Source organism: Rattus norvegicus, chromosome 5 (assembly GCF_021556685.1).
Source record: "Rattus norvegicus strain SHRSP/BbbUtx chromosome 5, alternate assembly SHRSP_T2T, whole genome shotgun sequence".
Taxonomy (NCBI): Eukaryota; Metazoa; Chordata; class Mammalia; order Rodentia; family Muridae; genus Rattus; species Rattus norvegicus.
The window spans coordinates 163,631,084-163,651,266 of record NC_141538.1 but is presented as its reverse complement, the minus strand read 5'-3'; the positions used below and the strand labels follow the sequence as shown (position 1 = coordinate 163,651,266).

The window sequence follows — 20,183 nt, the reverse complement described above, 5'->3', positions numbered from 1 at the left end:
GATAGTGTCAACGACCCAGCTTCAAGGAGCAGTAGGGAATGGAAGCCCAAAACAAAGTCCAATGCTGTCAACTAATCCAGAATCCTAGGACTTCCCAGAGTCTACTCTTCCAACTAAAGATCTTACAAAGGTTGGATCCAGGCCCAATGAACATGTGTAGAAGAGGACCTACGTTTTTGGTCTCAGTGAAAGAGGATGCGCATAATCATAGAGGAACTTGATGGTAAGAGAATTGGGACACCTGGAGGGTTGAGGGAAGAAGGAGGGAGCCCTCTCTCAAAGCAAAGTGAAGGAGTAAGGAAATGAAGAAATCTGGGAAAGAGGACCAGGAGGTAGGGCAACATTTAAAATGGAAAGATTAAAAGTAAATTTGAAATAATTACTGAAACATTTATTAAAATATTACTGAAAGGATGACTAAGGATGTTGAACGTTTCTCTTTTTTTATGTGCAATCTTCAGTTTTACTGAGTTTCTGTGAGGTTTTCTCCTTGTGACAATAAGAGCAGTTTAACACTTCCTACTACCAGTGGACAAGCTTACATATAGGATGTCAAACTGTCCAGATAGCTTATAGAACTGCAGCAAATTTATATATTCTCTTTGAGACCTTGTAGCTAATTGTGAGGCATGGTATGTGGTGACAGAAGTCCATGGTGATATGTAGTTCTTGAAGCATGAATTGCTCACCTTGTACATGTTGAATATTTCTTTAAATGCTTCCTGGCCAGTCAAGATTGCTCTTTTAAGAATTCTATTTAGCTCCCCAATTATAAATTGTATTACATGGCTTTCTGCAGTTTAACTTTTGGGTTCCTTTTATATTTTGCAGTATTTTGTATATTAGTCCCATATTGGATGTAGGCTTAGGGAAGACCTTTTCCCAATTTTAAGGTTTCAAATTTCTCTTATTGAGAGAGTATTTTGCCTTACAAACCGTTTTTAATTTCATGAGGTTTCATTTGCCCACTATGGATCTTGAATCCTGACAAATTGGTGATCTGTTCAAGAAATTTTTCCCTGTGCCAATATGTTTGAGGATCTTTACCACTTTTTTTTCTATTAGATTCAGTGTATTTTCTTTTACATTAAGAACCTTGATCCATTTGAGTATGAGCTTTGCATATGGTGATAAATATGGATCAATTTGCATTGTTAAACATGCAAAACACCAGTTAAACTGCCATGATTTGTTGAAGATACTTTCTTTTTTCCACTGTATCATTTTGGCTTCTTTTTTCAAATATCAAGTGTCCATAGTTGTGTGGGTTTATTTCGTGTTCTTTGATTCTACTCCACTGATCTAACCATCTGTCTCTGTACCAATACCATGAATTTTTTTAATCACTATTAATCAAAGGTACAGGTTGAGGTCAGATGGTGATTTACCAAGAAGTTCTTTTATTGGTGAAAAATTGTTTTTGCTATCCTAGGTTTTTTGATTATTCCATATGAAGTTGAGAACTGATCTTTTGATGTCTGTGAAGAATTGAGTTGAAATTCTGATGGGGATTTCATTTAAAATCAGACTGATTTTGGTAACATGGCTGTTTTTACTATATGGAGTCTAATGATCCAGGAGCATCTGAGATCTTGCTATCTGGAGGTCTTCATCCTTTTCTCTCTTCAGAAACTTAATGCTCTTGTCATACAGGTCTTTCACTTCCCATGGTAGAGTTATACCAAGATGTTTTACATTATTTGTTACTAGAAAGGTGTTGTTTTCCTAATTTCTTTCATGGTCCATTTACCCCTTGTGTAATGTAAGGCTATTGAAATCTTTGAGTTAATTTTATACCCAGCAACTTTGAAGAAGCTGATTAGCACATGTAGGGATTCTCTGGTAGAATTTTTGTGATTGCTCATATATACAATCATAGCAACCACAGAGAGTGATATGTTGACTGCTGCCTTTCAAAACTGTATCCGTTTAATGTCTTTTTGTTGTCTAAATACTCTAGATGGTGAGACTTTGGAGAAAGAGAAACAGTTCTTCATTGCTGGTAGGATCGCAAACTGGCACAATCACTCTGGAAATTAATCAGGCAGTTCCTCAGAAATTTTGAAATAGTTCTACCTATAGAACTAGCTATACCACTCCTGAGTATAAACATAAAAGATGTTCACCATACCACAATGGCACATGCTCCATTGTGTACATAGCTGGCTTATTTGTAATAGTCAGATGATCGAAACAACCCAGATGTCCCTTAGGAAAGGAATGGATGGTGAAAATAGTATTTTTAACACATGGATACTACTCAGCTATTAAAAATGGAGACACCATGAAATTTACATGCAAATGCATAAAAATAGAAAATATCCTGAGTGAGGAACCCAGGACCAAAAGAATGCATATCATATGCACTCACTGATAAGTAGATATTAACAAAAAATTCACAATATACATTATATAGCTCACAGGTCATATGAAATATAAGAAAGGATCAAGAATGGATACTTAAATTCCACTTAAAAGGGAGAAAAAATAATCACAGGAGGAAGAAGAGAGGGACCAAGTTGAAAGAGGAGGAAGGAAGGGAAAATGGGGGGAAATCAGGTGTGGAAGAATCAGGTGAGAAGCCCAGAGGTCCATGACAGAGAATAGAAATATGCAACAGTTTTGGAGTGGGGACTGGGCAAAACTCTAGAAAGTTCCAGACATGATGGATGTAGGAGGATCCCAGGAACCAGAGGTGATGACCTTAGCCAAAATGTCCAACAGTAGGTAGATGGGATATAAATAGAGCATATCCAGTAGACAGAAATGGCCCCCTTGGCAGAATGGTGATACTTGATCATCTTCAAAAAATTTGACCAGAATTTTTCAAGTCAAAGGGCATACAGTGTTAAAGGGCATCTGAGACTGAAGAAAAGGCTATCCACTGACTGGCCCAACTTGGGATTCATCCCATGCGCTGGCACCACACCCTGACACTATTATTGATGCCATGTTGTGCTTTCAGAAAGGAGAAGGCATGACTGTCATCTGAGAGACTTTACCAGCAGCAGACAGAGAAAGATACAAATACTGCCAACCACTGAGCTGAGGTGAGTGACCCATATGGAAGAGTTAGGAGAAGAACTGAAGGAGATGAATGGGATTGTAACACCACAGGAAGAAAAGCAGCATCAACTAACCAAGACCCTCAGAGCTCCCAGAAATTAAGCCACAAACTAAAGAGAATATTTGGGCTGGTCCATTTTCCTCAATAAATATGTAACCTACGACTGCCTTATTTGGCCTTGGTGGAAAACAATTATCTTAATTCTGTAGAAACTTGATGCCCCAGCTATGTGGGATGCTAGCAGTGTGAGGTAGGAGTCAGTGTGTGGGATGAGCACACTCATATGCAAAGGGAAGATAGTTATGCAGTGAAGAATTCATGGAAGGTAGACCAAGGACAAAGACAACATTTGTAAAATAAGTAAATAAAACGATTAATTTAAAAAATGAATAAAATGATTAAGAGCAAAAAAAGTAGAAAGAAAGAAACAAACAAACAAAAGAAAGAATCAAAGTAACAATGAGCTGGTTTTTGACAAAATCAACAAAGACAGAAAAAACTTTAGAAAAGTTAACTGAAAGCCAGAGAGACTGTAACCAAATTACGACAATTGGAAATGGGGGGAAAAAATACATGAATATGGATGCTCATGTCATTCAAAAAATCACTAAGTCTCTCTTCAAAAACCTATATTCCATAAATTTGGAAAATATAAATTACATGGATTATATTTCTAGACAGATAACAATTGCCAAAACTAAATCAAGAACAGGTAAACTATCTGAGCAGTCTTATAATCCTGCAAGAAATAGAGGTAGTCATTAATATTCTCCCAACAACAGCAACAATAAAAATCCTTGGCCAGATGGTTTTAGTGCACTATTCTAACAGGTTTTCAAAGAAGAGATAATGCCAATATTTCCAGGCATGCACCCATGTTTCAATATACAAAAAATCCACCAATTATCCTATCAATGGAACCCAGTGAATGGGAAAGTCAAGCATCTAACTCATTCCCGTGAGGCTAGTTTTCTCATCTGTATTTCTGTATAACCTGGAGTCTCCAAGAAGTAGTTTCCAACAGATGTGTGTCAAGTAAGTACAAGCAGGTGAAGAAAAGTGAGACTTCTTTCTTCTATCATCATTATGCAGGCCTACATCAGTAGGTATGCCCAACCTTAATGATGTGCACAACCATGCCTTGTTTTGAAATTTGCTCTGTGCCAGGCTGGCCTAGATCTCAGAATTCTGCTTGCCTCAGATTCCTTTGATTAAAAGTAATTACTACCTTGTCTAGGCCTAATCATCTCATGGCCACTATGACTCAAGATCTGGGTCAAAACTATGTGTCATTCCATGTTAAGATGTGGATCAGAAGCCTGTTTCTTAAAGACACAGATCTAGATAACAAGTATTCCCTTCATTACTGGATGGCAGTTTATTCCCGATGTAGACAGGAGGCCAACAAGATATAGACATCATAATAATGCACAATGTAAAAAACTGAAAGAAAAACCCCATATAAATATCTCACTAGACACCAAAAATATGTTTGATAAAATTCGACATGTCTTTATGGTAAGTTTGGAGAGATGCAGGATACAAGGGGCATACCTAAATAAAATGTAGGCACTATACTGCAAGCTAATATCAAAAATCAAAATAAACAAAGAAAAACTTCAAGCATTTCCACTAAAATCAGGTATAAGACAAAGCTGTCCACTCTCTCCACATTTCTTCAATATAGTAGCTGGAAGAACTAGCAAAAGCAATCAGGCAACTGAATGAGATCAAGGGGATACAATGTAGAAAGGAAGAACTCAAACTATCACTGTATTCAGATGATATGCGACCAAAACTGTAGAAAATTACAGTTGATAAACATTTTAGCAAAGTGGCTGGATACACAGTTGACCTGAAAATAGAAGTAGACATCCCCTTCTCAAGGCAGTAAACAGGATAAAAAGTAAGTTATGGAATAACCACAAACAGCATAAAGTAAATTCATTTACCTCTCATCAAGCAAGTGAAAGCCTGTATGATAAGAACTTAAGGTTTCTGAAGAAGAAGAAGAACTAATGAAGATACCAGAAGGTAGAAATTTCTCCATTGCTGATGATATATCAGTAAAAATAACATAATGAACATCTCAATCTTACCAAAATCCATTCTAAAGATTCAGTGCAGTTTCCATCAAATTTCCAACATAATTCTTCACAGATCTTGCAAGAAACATTCTCGACCACATACAAAAATGAAAAACAAAATTCTTAACACAGAATAGATAAAATGGTACTGAAAAACATATAAAGAACTTCTGGGGGATCAATATTCATGAGTTTAAGCTGTACTGAAGAACTACAGTAATTAGAAATTGCATAGTAGTGTTATATAAATAGATAAGTGGATCAATGGAATTCAATTTAAGTACCAAAAAATAAACCCCCAAACCTATTGACACTTGATTTTTGACAAAGAAACTAAAAACTACGATGGAAAGGGGAGAGTATCTTTTACAAATGATGCTTTTCTAACTGGATGTCTTCATGAAGAAAAATGTAAATAGATCCATATTATCACCCTGTATATTACTCAAGTCCAAGTGAATCAAAGACCTTGTTATAAATCTAAATATATTTAATCTAATAGAACAAAAAGAGGTGGACAGCTTTGAACTTGTTGGAACAGGGGACAACTTCCTAAACAGAACAGCAATGCCTCTGACACTAAGATGAAGAATTAATAAATAAAACCTCATGAATATGAAAGCTTCTGCAAGTCAAAGACACGATTGTCAGGATACCTACAGGTTAGGAAAAGATCTTTAGTAGCTCTACATCTGACAGATGGGGACTTCTGATTCTAAGGGGAAGGGGGTGACTTGTGTAAGTGGTCACTGGGCAGAGAGGAAGGGTGATACTGGGAAATAATGTGAATGGGTAATTTCAATCAAAATGAAACTCATTAAGGAAAGAAGACATTCACTGACATGGAAAACAGAAGAACAGAAATTTGACAGGTGAACATGCACATATTATTGCATCAAGAAGTGATGGGTGTCTAAAGAACTCTCTAGATATTTCAGACAAAAAAGCTAGAAACACGAATTTTCCTAATTTTTAAATTATGACAAATTATTTAGTACCTTTATTGACATACATAGAGATATGAAGAGAATGATGTCATCATCATTGACATGTACAGTTTGGTAAATTATAATTTCCCTAATATTAACTTTTATATTGAAAGTCAATCACACGGACATTAGGAAAATCTTGAAACTAATAAATCTTGAAATAGGAAAATAATATTTAAAATGATTTCATGCAGAATCAATAATAAAGATGGAATCAATTAGAAAGACAGAATGTGAAGAACAAATTTGTAATATATTTGCTCCCATACTTCTTCAATGGATTTTTTAAAAATTTTAGCTTAGGTTACCTGTTTGTAGACCATATGTGTTTATGCTCTGTGTCTGTTGCCAACTGGACTCATAAAAGGCATCAGATGTCCCGAACTCACATTTAGGATGGTTGTCAGCCACCATGTGGCTTGAGCTTTGAATTGATCATCTATTACCAAAAATAACAACCATATTAACTGGTACACCATCAGAATACCCCTCCAAGGGAATGCCCTTTCAGTCCTAGGTTCCTTAAACCCAGATCATCCCTATCCACAGACCTGAAAAAATATCTGGTGTGTTTGCCATAGTCTCTTTTCACTGCACCTCGCAAGACTCTTAGTTCTGGGCCTCAGTTGAAATAATCATGCTTATCAGTGAGCCCTGCCCCTGACGATTATATTCTTCAGAAAGAACCTGGACTTCTAACATGACTTGGCTCAAAGGATAAAGATAAAACATTGCAGAAGATCCTATATAAGCTTCCTCAGCTCGTAGAGAGTTTCGCATTAGGGAAAATCCTTATGGAGCACTTTAAGTTAGCATAACTTGAGTCTCAACACTTTTAATCACAGGTCAATAATATACCAAGAGTATAAATGGGACTAAATCATTGAGATGACACTATTATATAACACTGAGTTCCTAAAATTTTCGTGGAATAAAATGTGAAGGATGGCTTACACCCCCAGTAAGGAATAACATAAAGAAAAGACAGAGGATCATGTAATGTTCTCTTCTCTTCTGAAGATCTCAGTTTTCTGATGGATATGTAACATTCATTTACAAAATGCTCCTACACTTCCTCAAAAACCAGAAGGAAAAGCAAGACATGAAGCAATATACCTATTCTCACTTAAAAAACCACAGAGTTGCAGCTCTTCAGCACCCAAACTCACTACAAAACAAGATGAACAGGGTCTAAATATTGACCCTCCACTTAAGAGGAGTTCATAGTCACATCCACGACTGTTTAAAAATCTTAAATGTCAAGAAGAGAAGTAACTATGCCAGAAATATTCTTGCACCACTTGAACACAGTACTAAGAAAGGAGAATCAGACAGATGCTTCTTGAGATATTACTAGGTTTACAAGCTGACTTCTTATTAAGACAGGAAAAAGAAGCTTATTGAACAAAACGAATCAAATCACTCAACAACTTGCCACCTTAGCCATGTACATAGGGCAATAATGCACTGCTTCGATGCAGACAAAAGACACAGAATTTTTCAGTGTTACCAGATTAGGATTCTTTAAAATTTGATATTTATTTTTATTATAATTCAGAATGCATTTTCAAACTACAAAAACATGTGGTCACTTACCATCCCATAGCATCATACACAGTGTGTTTTTTTTCAATATCTAAGGTATAACATTAATAAATCAGTATGTGAGGACACATTTCTGAATGCTGTATTCATGTCTGACAGTTCATACATTTCAGATAAAAATTTAACATGGACTGTTTCATTGCTTAATCAATGTTTATATAATTATAAATTTAAAGAGAACAAAAACTTAAAAGAATTGATAAAATATGATTTAAGATTCAATCAAACTTCCATCGGTCCTTAAGGGACCAATATCTGAAAATTTCCCTAGGAATGCATAATTTCCAAAGGCAAAGGTCTTCAGTCAGACAGTGATTAAAAGCAAAGTCAGAAACCATGGAAGGGGAGAGCTCAAAAGCAGCCCCCAGGAGCAACTTCAGCCACGGGACCAGAGTTAAGAACGACTTTTCTGCTCCAAGTGACCTGCCTGGTGGACTCAGGACCCACAGAGGCAAAATTCCTCTGGGCCTGGACACTTCCGGTTTTAGGTGGAGCCGGAACCTCGCAGATCCAGGCCCCCAGCTCCCTCCTCGCAAATCCCATGAGAGAGAGAGCTCACCACCCAGACATGTGGGCACTCCTGAGACTACAGCGTGGGGGAGACCACAATTACTGCCCACCCTTGTCCACATGCCTGGCCCAAGAGGAAAATGTATAGGGCCTCTGGAAACAGGAAGATAGGGGCACTCAATTGACAAGTCCACTGCAGTCCAGACACCACCCGGATGTAAAGGGACATGGTCAACAGCTCATGCACCCAAATCCTGAAGGAGAGAGAGCTAAACCTTCAGAGGGGCAGACATGACTGGGAAGCCAGAAGAGACTACACTCTCCCCACATTTCTAACTCCAGAGGAAAACACCTAATGCCATCTGGAACCCCTGTGCATAGGGGTCCCAGGAAATGGAGGGGCAGGCCCTCCTGGTTGCCGCCCTCACAGAGAGCTCAAAAGCAGGCCTCCAGGAGCTACTTCGGCCCTGGGACCAGAGGTAAGACCAACTTTTCTGCTCCAAGCGACCTGCCTGGTGGATTCAGGACACATGCCCACAGGAACATCTGAAGACCAGTAGATAGGAAAGACTACATGCATGAAAACAGAACACTCTGTTCCCACAACTGCCTAAAAGAAAACAGGAAAACAGATCTGCAGCACTCCTGACACACAAGCCTACAGGACAATCTAGCCTGTCAAAAATAGCAGAACATGTAACACCAGAGACAACCTGATGGCGAGAGGCAAGCGAAGGAACCCAAGCAACAGAAACAAAGACTACAAGGCATCATCAGAGCCCAATTCTCCCACCAAAGCAAACACTGAATATCCAAACAAATCAGAAAAGCAAGATCTTGATTTTCAATCACATTTGATCATGATGATGGAGGACTTCAAGAAAGAAGTTCTTCAAGAAAGAACTCCCTTAGAGAAACAGAGGAAAATATAAATAAACAAGTAGAAGCCTATAGAGAGGAATCACAAAAATCTCTGAAAGAATTCCAGGAAAACACAATCAAACAGGTGAAGCAATTAAAAATGGAAATAGAAGCTATAAAGAAAGCACAAAGGGGGACAATCCTGGATATAGAAAACCAAAAGAAGAGACAAGGAGCCGTAGAGACAAGCATCAACAACAAAATAGAAGAGATAGAAGAGAGAATCTCAGGATCAGAAGATTCCATAGAAATCATTGACACAATGGTCAAAGATAATGTAAAACGGAAAAAGCTACTGATCCAAAACATACAGGAACACAGGACTGAATGAGAAATCAAACCTAAGGATAATAGGTATAGAAAAGAGTGAAGATCCCCAGCTCAAAGGACCAGTAAATATCTTCAACAAAATCATAGAAGAAAACTTTCCTAAGCTAAAGAAAGAGATGCCCATAAACATACAAGAAGCCTACAGAGGAGAGAGACCTCACCACCCAGACAGGTGGGCACTCCTGAGACTGCAGAGCAGGAGAGACCACCAATACTGCCCACCACTGCCCACATTCCTGGTCCAAGAGGAAACTGTATAGGGCCTCTGGGAACCGGAAGACAGGTCCCCTGTGGTCCAGACACCGCCCAGACCTGAAGGGACCAATCAACAGCTCTCTGCACCCAAATCCCGTGGGAGGGAGAGCTAAATATTTAGAGGGGCAGACACACCTGGGAGGCCAGAAGAGACTACACTCACCACATTTCTGACTCCAGAGGAAAACACCTAATGCCATTTAGGACCCCGGTGCCCGGCTGCTCCGGGAAAAGGCAGCGCAGACACTCCTGGTTGCGAACATCACGGAGAGCTTAAAAGCAGACTCCCATAAGCAACTTGAGCCGGGGTAGCACAGATAAGACCAACTTTTCTGCTCCAAGTGACCTGCCTGGTGGAATCAGGACACAGGCCCACAGGAACAGCTGAAGACCAATAGGCAGGAAAGACTACACGCCCGAAAGCAGAACATTGTTCCCACAACTGGCTGAAAGAAAACAGGAAAACAGGTCTACAGCACTCCTGACAGACAGGCCTATAGGAAGGTCTAGCCACTGTCAGAAATAGCAGAACAAGGTAACACCAGAGACAACCTGATGGTGAGAGGCAAGCGTGGGAACCCAAGCAACAGAAACCAAGACTACATGGCATCATCAGAGTCCAATTCTCCCACCAAAGCAAACACTGAATATCCAAACACCAGAAAAGCAAGATCTAGATTTAAAACCACAAGTGATCATGATGCTGGAGGACTTCAGGAAAGACATGAAGAACTCCCTTAGAAAAAAACGCAGGAAAACAAATAAACAAGTAGAAGCCTATAAAGAGGAATCACAAAAATCCCTGAAAGAATTCCAGGAAAACACAATCAAACATGTGAAGGAATGAAAAATGGAAATAGAAGCAATATAGAAAGCACAATGGGAAACAACTCTGGATATAGAAAACCAAAGGAAGAGACAAGGAGCCACAGATACAAGCATCAGCAAAGGAATAGAAGAGATAGAAGACAGAATCTCAGGAGCAGAAGATTCCATAGAAATCATCAACACAACGGTCAAAGATAATGTAAAATGGAAAAAGCTACTGGTCCAAAACATACAGGAAATCCAGGACTCAATGAGAAGATCAAACATAAAGATAATAGGTATAGAATAGAATGAAGACTCCCAGCTCAAAGGACCAGTAAATATCTTCAACAAAATCATAGAAGCAAACTTCCCTAACCTAAAGAAAGAGATACACATAAACACACAAGAAGCCTACAGAACTCCAAATAGATTGGACCAGAAAAGAAAATCCTCCCATCACATAATAGTCAAAACACCAAATGTACAAAATAAAGAAAGAATATTAAAAGCAGTAAGGGGAAAAGGTCAAGTAACATATAAAGGCAGACCTATCAGAATCACACCAGATTTCTCACCAGAGACTATGAAAGCCAGAAGATCCTGGACAGATGTCATACAAACCCTAAGAGAACACAAATGCCTGTGCCCAGGTTACTGGATCCTGAAAAACTCTCAATTAACATAGATGGAGGAACCAAGATATTCCATGACAAAATCAAATTTACATAATATGTATCTACAAATCCAGTGCTACAAAGGATAATAAATGGTAAAGCCCAACATAAGGAGGCAAGTTACACCCTAGAAAAAGCAAAAAACCAATCGTCTTGGCTACAAACCAAAGAGAAGAAAAGCACATAAACACAATCTCACATCCAAATATGAATATAACAGGAAGCAATAATCACTATTGCTTAATATATTTAAATATCAATGGTCTCAACTCCCCAATAAGAAGATATATATTAACAAACTGGATATGCAATGAGGAACTTGCATTCTGCTGTCTACAAGAAATATAGCACAGAGACAAAGACAGACACTACCTCAGAGTCAAAGGCTGGAAAACAACTTTCCAAGCAAATAGTCTGAAGAAGCAAGCTGGAGTAGCCATTCTAATATCTAATAAAAGTGATTTTCAACTAAAAGTCATGAAAAAAGATAAGGAAGGACACTTCATATTCATTAAAGGAAAAATCCACCAAGTTGAACTCTCAACCCTAAATATCCATGCTCTAAATTCAAGGGCACCTACATATATAAAAGAAGCCTTACTAAAGCTCAAAGCACACATTGCACCTCACACAATAATAGTAGGAGATTTCAAAACCCCACTCTCATCAATGGACAGATCATGGAAACAGAAATTAAACAGAGACATAGACAGACAAAGAGAAGTCATGAACCAAATGGACTTAACAGATATTTATAGAACATTCTATCCTAAAACAAAAGGATATACCTTCTCACCACCTCATGGTACTTTCTCCAAAATTGACCATATAATAGATCATGAAACAGGCCTCAACAGATACAGAAAGATAGAAATAATGCCATGCGTCTTATCAGACCACCATAGACTGAAGCTGGTCTTCAATAACAATAAGGGAACAACGCCCACATGTACATGGAAGCTAAACAATGCTCTACTCATTGATAACCTAGTCAATGAAGAAATAACAAAATTAAAGACTTATTAGAATTTAATGAAAATGAAGGTACAACATACCCAAACTTATGGGACACAATGAAAGCTGGGCTAAGAGGAAAACTCATACCTATGTGTGCCTCAAAAAGAAACAGGAGAGAGCATATAACAGCAGCTTGACAGCACACCTAAAAGTCCTAGAACAAAAAGAAGCAACTACACCCAGGAGGAGTAGAAGGCTGGAAATCATCAAACTTAGTGATGAAATCAACCAAGTAGAAACAAAAAGGACCATGCAAAGAAACAACAGAACCAAAAGTTGGTTTCTTTGAGAAAATCAACAATATAGATAAACCCTTAGGCAGATTAACAAGAGGACACAGAGAGTGTGTCCAAATTAACAAAATCAGAAATGAAAAGGGAGAGAAAACAGAATCAGAGGAAATTCAAAAAATCATGAGATCCGACTACAAAAATCTATATTCACCAAAACACGAAAATCTGCAGGGAATGGACAATTTCCTAGACAGATACCAGGTACCAAAGTTAAATCAGGAACAGATAAACCATTTAAACAACCCCAGAACTCCTAATGAAATAGAAGCAGTCATTAAAGGTCTCCCAACCAAAAAGAGCCCAGGTGAAGATGGGTTCAGTGCAGAATTCTATCAGACCTTCCTAGAAGACCTCATACCAATACTATCCAAACTATTCCAGAATTTTGAAACAGATGAAGCACTACCGAATTCCTTCTATGAAGCCACAATTACTCTTATACCTAAACCACACAAAGACCCAACAAAGGAAGAGAACTTCAGACCAATTTCCCTTATGAATATCGACGCAAAAATACTCAATAAAATTCTGGCAAACAGAATCCAAGAGCACATCAAAACAATCATCCACCATGATCAAGTAGGCTTCATACTAGGCATGCAGGGATGGTTTTATATACGGAAAACCATCAATGTAATCCATTATATAATCAAAATGAAAGAACAAAACCACATGATCATTTCATTAGATGCTGAGAAAGCATTTGACAAAATTCAACACCCTTTCATGATAAAAGTCCTGGAAAGAATAGGAATTCTAGGCCCATACCTAAACATAGTAAAAGTCATATACAGCAAAACAGTCGCTAACATTAAACTAAATGGAGAGAAACTTGAAGCAATCCCACTAAAATCAGGGACTAGACAAGGCTGCACACTCTGTCCCTACTTATTCAATATAGTTCTTGAAGTTCTAGCCAGAGCAATCAGACAACAAAAGGAGATCAAGGGGATACAGATTGGAAAAGAAGAAGTCAAAATATCACCATTTGCAGATGATATGATAGTATATTTAAGTGATCTCAAAAGTTCCAGTGGAGAACTACTAAACCTGATGAACACACTCAGCAAAGTGGCTGGGTATAAAATTAACTCAAATAAATCATTAGCCTTCCTCTACACAAAAGGGAAACAAGCCAAGAATGAAATTGAGTAGACGAAATAAATAACTCTCCTCTACAAATTCAACAAACATAGTGAGAAAGAAGTTATGGAAACAGAACCCTTCACAATAACCATGAACAAAATGAAACACCTTCTTTTACCTCTCACCAAGCAAGTGAAAGCTTGTCTGACAAGAACTTCAACATTTGGAAAAAGAAAAAAAAAACTGAGAAGATATCAGAAGGGGGAAAGACCTCCCTTGATCATGTATCTGGAGGATTAATATAATAAAAATGTCCATCTTGCCAAAAAGCAATCTACATGTTCAGTACAATTCCCATCAAAATTCCACACAATTCTTCACATATCTTAAAAGAATAAAACCTCCACCTCATATAGAAAATGAAAATAAATAAATAAAACACAGGAAGATAAAATGATCATGAACCATAAAGAACTTCTGGTGTTATCTATATCTTGGACTTTAAGCAATACTGCTGAAATAGTAATAAAAACTTGCTTTTATTGTAATAGAAACAGACAAGTGGTTCAATTGAATACAACTGTAGATACAAAACTAAGCCCATGTATCAACGAATACTTGATTTGTTGTAAAAAAGCTAAAACCATACAATGGAAAGAGGAAATTATCTTATACAAATGAGATTGGTGTAACTGCATGTCTTCATGAAGAAGTATGAAAATATCTATCACCCTGCAAAAAACTCAATACTTTGATCCAAATGGATCAAAGACATCTTTATAAATCCAGACAAAAATCTAAGAAAACAGGAATTGGGGAACAGCCTTCAACCTACTGGAACAGGAGAAGACACTTTCCAAAACAGAACACCAATGGCTCTGGCACTAAGGTCAAGAATTAATACATGGTACCTTGTGAATGTGAAAACCTTTTTTAAGTCAAAAGACACCATCTTCAGGATACAAATAGGTGAAGAAAATATCTTCACGAACTACATCCAATAGACAGAGACTTGTGCTTTTAAGGGAAATGGGGTAAAAAATTCAGTTACGTGTACTAGGAGAAGAGGAAGAGTTGATATTGTGTCCTAATATGAATAACTTCAATTGAAAAGAACACATGACAAAGAAAGACTTTCACTTACATAGAAAACAGGATAGAAACATGACATGTAAGAATGCCCACATTGCTAGTACCACAAGATGAAGAGTATCTAAAGAATTCTCCAAATAGTTTTCAACAAAGAAATCTAGAAACATGGAGTTTCCTAATATTACAAAACACAACAACTGTAACTACTATTCTTCTATTAACATACACGGAGTTATGAATAGAATGGTGACATCATCTCCATACACAGTATACTAAATTATAATAACTCTAATAATAATTCTTATATAGAAAGTAAATAATATGTACATGAAGAAAATCTTGAAAAGAATAAGTGCTAGGAGCCAGCCTTGGTGGAGGTCTTCTTTCTTGTTGGTTCTTCTTGAAGAATCAGAGGAGAAAGTGTCAGCTGAGGATATGACTTTTTCTGATGGTTTATGGGGTAAGGCATTGTCTTAAGAGATATTTAGGGTTGCTGTGTCATGATAAATGTTTACTAATCTAAGTCTAAATTACTGTGCCACTGTAGATGACCCGCCTCTTGTGTTCATTACAGGCCAGAAACTACACTCTGGTAATTAGCACCTCTTCCTAAATCATCAAACTTGCAACTAAACATACTTTTTACTATCTCAGTAGAAACTGCAAGACTTTCTCAAGCTGCATGTGCTTTCTCCTCAATAACACCAACGATGAGTACTCCTGGACCTATTTAATCCACCCTCACAGTATGCTTGCTGTACCATAGACAAGATGTGTGCATATAAATGGTAGAGAATGAAGACAATTCTAATGTGGGAGGGATAAATGGTAACATGGGTTTTCATTATGCACAATATAAATTTTTCCATGACACTGGTAATCTCTGCATATGTGGTGTAATGATCTCTAATTCATCAAGCAGTGTACCTAGATATATTGAATATGTGAACATGGAATCAACAGAGACTCTCCAAGTGGTTGCAATTTCCAGAGTGTTAGAGATATTCTAGACACCTAATAATTGCCTAGTGTGTGAGCTTCAACATCCCTCCCTGATGCAGTAATTGACAGAAACCACCTATGATCATTTGAAAGCAAAGGGCTCTACTGCTTCTTTTTCTTTTTTAAGATTTTATTTATTTATTGAATATAAGTACATGGTAGCTGTATTCAGACACACCAGAAGAGGGCATCAGATCTCATTACAGATGGTTGTGAGCCACCATGTGGTTGCTGGGAATTGAACTCAGGACCTCTGGTAGAGCAGTCAGTGCTCTTAACCACTGAGCCATCTCTCCAGCCCCCGGCTCTACTGCTTCTAATAGGAGTTATATTCTACTGTCAATGATGCCCTCTTTGAGCAAATTCCAATACTCATTAGTGTCTCACAAGCTGAACAATACCCTTATTTTCTAAATGAAGAACAAAATATGTGCAGACATCGATTTGCTCATAGTAACATACGATTTTGTCTTAGAACCTAAGTTTCTGAGCCTTCCTGAATTTTGTATAAATATTCTAAAATAATGTTTTACTTGGAGTAGAAATCTTTTCATCTTTCTCCATTACATCCCAATGTAGATCCAGGATGTTTGGGTTTCTAAACTGTGTATGAACATCTGCTACATGTACTATACAAAGGACATTTCTTTAAAGATTTACAGACTCAAGATGATTGTGTAAATGGACTCAAAAATAAAATTAAGATGAATATCTTAATAGTGAGTTTTTTTCTTCAGAACGTACGTTCTTAGATGTTTAAAATGTTAGATTCCCATAAACTATTTACGAATGGAAATCTGGATGAGACAAAATGTATGACTTTGTCCTTATGCCCTTACAAAACTGGCTTGCAAAGTGGAATGGACTTGGCTAACAACAGAACTGTTACACTGTTCATATGCAGGCACTGTGAAAGCTATGGAGGCAAAGCACACTGCCCACCCTCTCTTCAGAATATTCTCCACTCATCAACATTGTGCTCTAGACAGGGAATTCCAGAGACTTAGCCAAGCTGAATATAAGAGACTTGTGTGCACAGAGGGCGGCAGAGTGGCCCAGTGTTTGTTCCTGGGAGTATGATTCTTTTCCTTAATTGAAGAACAACATAACAGGCAGCCACCATTGTATAGCATGTCCTCGGGTTTCTGCTTCTGAGAGAAATGTGGCCATGAGCAGTAATTGGCTCTTAATGGTGCTCCAGCCTTACACACTGAAAATATGTTCCCATTTTCATCCTTTCCTCAGTGTGCTTTTAAATTCTAACACACATTACTTCTCCAGTACTCACTTCTTGCCATCTATCATATATTATCATCTGAAAGCAGAGTGACATTAAGCAAATGTTCCTGGCGCTTCTTCTTCTGCAGTTGCACCTCACACAGTGGTGCCACAGAAGCTGAGCTCATATTTCCAATACTGCCAGTTTATTGACCGCCAGAATTTGCCAATCCCATAGTACTTTATCCTCAGTACCTCTAGGCAGTGACTGTACCATGATTTCACAAAGAGAAGGCCAATATGATTCATGAATTACAGTACCGTCAGTCATACTGAAGTCAATGCAGATGTCACAAAACAGGAATTGTTCAAAAAAGTTGTTTTAATATTTGGTCAACTGTTTTCTCTGCTGCACTAACCAGTGAGAGGAAAATTCCTGTTTGATTATACTTTTATAGAAGACATAAAGAAATCAAATTAGGTACAATTAATTGACATTTGGACACCTGTATTGTTTTCCTGTGGAACTGTGTTCATCAATACACTTCATTCGTCCATTCCATTCAAGGATGGGCAAAGCACTCATGTTTGACAAGATTCTAAAGCTTCCATAAAGTTAAATAAGGGATGGGGGAATGAATGTATGACAACCAACAATGAAATAAGAAAGTATGACGTTTTTGTTTCAAGAGTGAGTCCTTGACAATATATGTGGTCACTATAGAGATGATTTTAATCACGAAGACAGCATATGAACAGGTAAGTAACTCCCCAGGATCTGTCTGTGTCCAGTCATTTGTGACGTTGTATGGTTTTCCTTTTCCTTCATTTGAAAAAGCAGCAGCACCACATATTCAAAACTTTCTGGCAGTTGGCCTCATCCATCACTTCTACATCCGTAGGGGTTATAATTGGTTCATTTGACCATCCCACCATGGGGTCATCCATGTTTAGTTCTCTATTTGTAGAACTTATAACCTGGTTTTTAGACTGATGTATCTTGTCTCTGTGTTGGTGTGCTTTTCTGTTTGATGACAGAGTGGGGTCTGCTAAACTGCACCTACAGGAGTAGGCAACTGTTTACCAATCCAGTCACATTCATAATCAAACATATACCCTTTGTAATCGAACAAGTCAGTAAAAAGCTTTCTTAGGTAATCATAGTCTGGCTTTTCAAAAAAATCTAGCGTTCCTATGTAACAAAGATATGTTGCCATTTCTGGCAAGTTTTCACACAGCACTTCTAACGGTGTGGCTCATTTCGTGTTTCCAATTTTCTGAACTCTCTTTTGACATATGCACCTTTAAGCCTTGCCAAGGAAGACCGCCTCTCAGGAAGTACATGAACATATGGCTTAAACTTCTAAATCAGCTCTTCTACTGTGTTCTTTTCCTAGATGTGTGTTTATGCTCATGTTCTGACTGTTCCAGTAAGGATTTGTGTTCTCTGTATGGTATATGTTTCCTTGTCTCTGGATCAATATATTCCTTTACCAAACCAAAATCTATGATATGAATGAGTTGCTGGGCTTTGTTTCCTGGCCGTCCTATTAAGAAGTTCTCAGGCTTCATATCTCTGTATATCAAGGTCTTTGAGTGGGCATACTCCATGCGAGAAATCGGTTGTATAGCTATCAAGAGAACTGTTTTAAGAAAAAGTGTTCTATCACAGAGGTCAAACAAATCTTCCAAAGTAGGTCCCAGCAGTTCAAGCACCATACCGTTTGTATTTACCACAAGGGCCAAAACAGTAAACTTGAGGTATACCACCTCCAGATGCTAACTGCTTATAGAATCTGTATTCCAAATGCAGCTGTGGTGCTCTGGATTTCATGGGCTCCAGTTTAATCGCCACATATTCATTTGTATATGAACTTTTCCCTAATCATAATTCTCTAAAATTGCCACATCCAATTTTTTTTCCCACCTCTAAAGTTAGGTCCAACCATTAAAACTCCAGATGAAGAAAACCCAGTTCCTCGAGTGCTGTGCCCTGACCGACCACTGGGCTGTGCCATTCTGTCATCTGATTTGTCCTTGTCTTTCTTTTACAGGAGTTAAAGACTGAATAGAACGATGCTGTTGACCATACCACACATTCATCTTCTACCTAGAAAGTTGTTGCTCCTTCCACACACTCTATCCTCTGTCTTACCTGTGAGCCTTCAGGTGTGCTAATTTATTTTTTTGGTTTGTCTTGAGGTAACATTAAAATATGTAGTAAGTGAAATGAGTCCACATTTTTTTACTTCATTATTGAACTTACAGGTATTTAATTGTATTTTGTAATTTATTTTTCTTATTAGCCAAAAGTTCAATGTGTTGTTTTGATAAATCAGGCACCCCCATGAACATAGCAGATCAGGACATTGTTTATCTTTTTTCTTGCTTTTGAACACCTACACTCAACTGAGTAAACATTCGTTGTATAATCTGATCAACAGTTTCCATTCTATATGTATACTGTCATGGTATCTGAACCGCAGGAGTTAAATACTGAGTTTTATTTTGTTTGCTTTGAGCAAGGTAAATGGATGTTTGGGCCATTTATAATGTAAAACCACTTCTTTACAGTATTTGAATAAATTCGTGTGTCTATGATATTTGAAAAATATGTGATATCTGTATTTCTTATAAAACTATTTAGTTTTATTCTAAGTAGGGTTTTTTTGGACTGTATACTGTTTTTTTTTTTAAGATTTATTCATTTACTATATATAAGTACACTGTAGCTGTCTTCAGATACACCAGAAGAGGGCATTGGATCTCTTTACAGATGGTTATGAGCTACCATGTGGTTGCTGGGAATTAAACTCAGGACCTCTGGAAGAGTAGTTGGGTGCTCTTAACCGCTGAGCCATCTCTCCAGCCTTGTATAGTGTTTTTATGATCTGAACTCTTATCCATAAGAAGGCGTGTATACTAATCCAATTATGGACTTAAATAATTTAAAGTATGAATAAATCTATTTGCTGCAAAGGCCAGTGTGCAGACATTTGCTTTTTAGCAATATTTTTAAGTGCTCCATTTTAGTGCCAGAGAATAAATCTTTGGCACAGATTGGTCAGTAATAGGTAATGCAGGTATGTTCAGATTAATGCATCTATGTTTTGCATTTTTATGCTTATTTTCTGGCAACATTAATGAAATCAACATTGCCTGAATGTCTTTTAAACACAGCCCTGTTTAAAAGTATGTAATTGAAAAAGAATTAAATAAAGGTAGTT

The 20,183-nt window shown here is 37.6% G+C and overlaps 1 protein-coding gene and 1 pseudogene across 2 annotated transcripts in view; one reads left to right on the top strand and one right to left on the bottom strand.

The window, feature by feature from the left end:
* The window catches only part of Rex2l4 (reduced expression 2 like 4), a 751,000-nt gene that overhangs the window by 544,796 nt on the left and 186,021 nt on the right, over positions 1–20,183 (top strand). The window lies entirely within an intron of this gene.
* Csnk1g3-ps2 (casein kinase 1, gamma 3, pseudogene 2) lies at positions 17,749–19,013 on the bottom strand (annotated as a pseudogene).